We start from the raw sequence: 4276 nt of genomic DNA, 5'->3' as shown, positions 1-4276 counted from the left end.
TCACAGGGTAGGTGTTGGATTGTTGGTGGGTGGGGATAGTTTCTGACACAATTGGCTGCATTGCCCAGGGTGTCTTGAAGCTTGTTTTGGCCTGCTAGTGGGAGGGGCCAGGGCTGGTCTCAGGGCAGGGTCTGGCCTGCTGGTGGGTGGGCTGCATCTGCAGACTGCAAGGCTATGGGTTTTCTTCTGGCTGGTGTCTGCCTGCTGGGAGGTAGAGCTGGGCTCAAGGCTAGAGAAGCCTCACTGGTGAGTGGGACTGGGGCCCTGAGAATTCAGAGGTTCATGTCTGCCAACTGGTGGGTCCTGTTGGTTCCTGGGACCTCTGGCGAGAGGAACCTGTAGGTCTTGGGTTTGTGTCTTCACATTGTTACTTGTGTCTGGGTCCCAGGCCCTTTTGTGGGCAAAGCTGTGTCCAGAGGTGGCTGTTGGCACATGGGGTCTTAAGGCAGCCTCTCTGCTGTTGGGTGGGTCTGTGTCCATGCCTAGTTCATTACTTGCTCTGTGGCATCCCAGCACTGGTGCCTAAAGAACATTGGACCAGGGCAGGGCTCGGTCCAATAAACTAGAGGGAACATTCAAAAATGATGCTTGCCGGCACCACTGTCCACATGGTAGAATGAGCTCCCAAAATGGCTGCTGCCAGTATCTATGTCCCCAGGATGAGCTGCAGTTGCCTCTTACATCTCTGGGAGAAATTCCAAGATCAGCATATAGGTCTGACCTCAGCTTTTATCAAATTACTGCTTCTATCCTGGGTGCTGGACATGTGAGTTGTTGTCTTCACCCTTTAAGAGTGAAGTCTCTATTTCTCTAGCTCTCTGGGACCCCCCAAATTAAGCCCCACTGGCATCAAAGCAAATGCTCTGGTGGCTTGCCTTCCCACTGCAGGACCTCCAGGTTGGGGAGCCTGATGTGAGACTCTGTCCTCACACTCCTTTGGGACAACCTCTGCAGGTGTAATTATTCTCCCATTTGTGGATTGCCCACCTTGGGGTATGTGATTTGACTATATAGCTACTCTGCACCTCCTATGCATATCATGGGGTTTTTTCTTCATATCTTTCATTGTAGAATATATTTTCTGGTCTCTTTCACTCTTTTTCACAATGATAGCTCTGTAAATAGTTGTGATTTTGGTGTGCCTGTGAGTAGAGGTGAGCTCAGGGTCTTTCTACTCTGTCATCTTGTGCCTGACTACTTTTAGTCTGCTAAAATTGTTCAGTGAATTCAGGGATAGCTTGTTCGTGTCATTGTCAGGTTTCTTAGTATAGGGTGACGTGACATACCTCTGCTTAGAATTGTACCAGTTTATGTCTGTTGTTCTTATATAATTAATAACAATGTATTTTCAGCCACAAAATGTCTGTTTATAATGAATTACCCATGAACTTCACATTTGATAATTTTATCATCTACTGATGACAATTATCTAAGTCAGTTATTCCATTAAGAATTGCATAATGATTTTCTAATTCTATCATTCTTTCTTCATTTATTAACTGGTATACTTCTATATAAAACACTTTCCTTCATCCATAGGACTTATGGGATACCCTGGAATACAATTGACTTTAGAATGGCAAGGTAAATGCTCAGTTCTTTCACTTCAGTTACCAATTTTCATAACATAGAATTGGTGCCCAGGCAATCTCTAATGGATATCCAATATCCAGTGAGTTTTGGTTTGTTTCTCTCTTTTAAAAATATCATTGTGAATGCATGGATTTTTGCATATTAAAGTGTTTTGATAAATCATAGTTATTATCCTTTTTGTTGCTTAAATTGTCCCACCTTTGGATAGCAGAAGTCCATTCAAGTTGGCATATGTGTCATTTTGACAATACCTCACTTTCATCTCATGGCTTTCTTATTTTATGGCACATAAAATGTGCCATAAAATAAGATGTTCCAGGCTTATCTTCTATAATACTTCTCTTAGATCTGAAATCACATATTTCAAGTACCGGAAGAGTGATTAAGCAGATAACCAAGAAGGGAGCTTCATGCAACTTCTCCCCTACTGTCCCAAAATATTTGCAGAAAATAGTGCTTAAGGGAAAAGAAAAAGCTGACCCTTGATTTATATCAGGACTTGCTACATATAAAGCTATATAGCAACAACAGAGCTACAAACAGAATAATGATGGTCTGTGACTTCAAGAAGTTTATAAGTTAGAAGGAAAATCAGACTACCTCCAGTAATTGTAGGTGGATTTATTGTGTTATAGCTATCCAGCATTGCAAAATAAGAAAATTATTGCTTAATTCTATTGAATATAAATAGAATACATCAATGTTTTGATCCTCTACTAATTGACTTAATAATGATTTTTCCCTAAACATATGGTTTTGATATTTCCCCTGGAGAATAATTTATTAGGAGATTTACAGTTGTAACTTCAGAATCAACCCAAACTGACTCTATGCTATTTCTAACAAGATATTGAGTTGTTTCTTTTACCAAATCAACTTTGCTTGCCCAAAACCCAACAAGACAAATACTGAGAGGCTGAGGTTCACAGCAGAGAAATGGTTTATTCATGAGACAGCTATGTGAGGAGATGGGAGAAAACCTCCCCAAAGGTGAAAGCATTGGGTTATTTATGGCATAAAGAAACAGGATGATCTGGGGTGTGGGGCAAGACAATTGGAGGAAAGAAAAATTTGAAGTAATCAGTGTTCTGAGGAGGCTTCTCTGAGTTACACACTTCTTCAAAGGATGCATATTCAGAAAACGGTGAAATTAATATGATCTGAAGGAAGAGTTTTTGGCCCTCTGGCATCAAATTGTTATCCATGTGACACTTGCACAGAATCAGTTGAATGGCAATGATCTCAACCGGTTTGAACTGGGCAAGGCTAGCTCCAAGCACCATAAGAACAACTTAAGTAAATTTTACTATAAGGACACATACATCAGAGGTATTATACATAGGGGGTAGTTAAAGGAGTCTTGTGATATATAGTCTAAGCTATGTGAAGCTTGGATGCAGTTTGCAAGAACAATTATAGCAATAATAGTCAGTGAAGACAGGTTATACAATATTATTTATCAAGCAAGTTATAGTCTAAGGAAGATAACAAATGACTGCACTCAGTTTCATTTTCCAGAGACGGCAGAAAACAACTGCAAGTCATGCAGCTGAAGCATGGGCAGAGGAGAAATTTTTGACGTCTGCTAGCACCCAGAAGCAAACTCCTATGAATTAACCTCACTGTAGTCTTCTGACTCTGAAGATCAGAGACATTGTTCCCTCTGTTTTATTGGGACATTCCAGATGACTGGGGAGTTTATGGAGGTGTCAGTGCATCTGCCCCTGATGTGTAATGACCTTATAGGGACCACCTTTTAAAAAACACATCTTTTGGGGGCTTTCTTGTTCATGAGGAAGCAGTTGGCTCTGGCAGCTCATCCAGGGCATACTTCCCTAACTTTGTTGGCATCTGTGAGGGAAAGTTTCTGCAAACACCACATAGTCAGAATTTAACCATAGAGAGACTTCCTTTGTTGTGGCCACCTGGAGGAACACCATAAATGGGAAATGTAAATGGTATACCAAACAACAACCCATTGGAATGCATTTTCCAAATTGGGATTCTTGTAGTTATGAGCCTATGAAAAAGAAAAGATGATATACTTTCATAATACTGCCTGACCCCAATATCAGATGGAGTCAGGGGAAGAGTGGCCTGAGAAAATGTCCTTAAATTATAATATTATTTTAGAATTAGACAAGTTCTGTAATAGAGAAAAAATGGGATGAAATCCTATATGTATAATCATTTATGTCTTTGTATCAATATTTAGGAAACTTCCTATACTTGCAAGTCCTTTCTTAATTGGGAACTGATGAAAATCTCACCTGAACAAAGGCCAAGATGGCCAGGTCTCTCAGGAACTTTTATCTTACTTTTATCTAGATCATCTCCAATTTATGAGAATGAGGAAAAAAAGGGAGAAATGAGGCCTTTTTAAACTCAAGGGAGTAAAATTAACTTATATCAACTGTTATTTATAAACTACTGAGATTTATATTGCAATAATACATGACTAAGTTTTTTTTTTAACATATTTATTTGGAGTATAATTTCTTTACAATGGTGTGTTAGTTTCTGCTTTACAACAAAATGAATCAGTTATACATACACATATGTTCCCATATCTCTTCACTCTTCTGTCTCCCTCCCTCCCACTCTCCCTATTCCACCGCTCTATGTGGTCACAAACCACCTAGCTGATCTCCCTGTGCCATGCGGCTGCTTCCCACTATCCACC

The sequence above is a fragment of the Physeter macrocephalus genome, chromosome 16 (assembly GCF_002837175.3).
Source record: "Physeter macrocephalus isolate SW-GA chromosome 16, ASM283717v5, whole genome shotgun sequence".
In the NCBI taxonomy this organism is placed as follows: domain Eukaryota; kingdom Metazoa; phylum Chordata; class Mammalia; order Artiodactyla; family Physeteridae; genus Physeter; species Physeter macrocephalus.
This window is presented reverse-complemented; position numbering follows the sequence as displayed.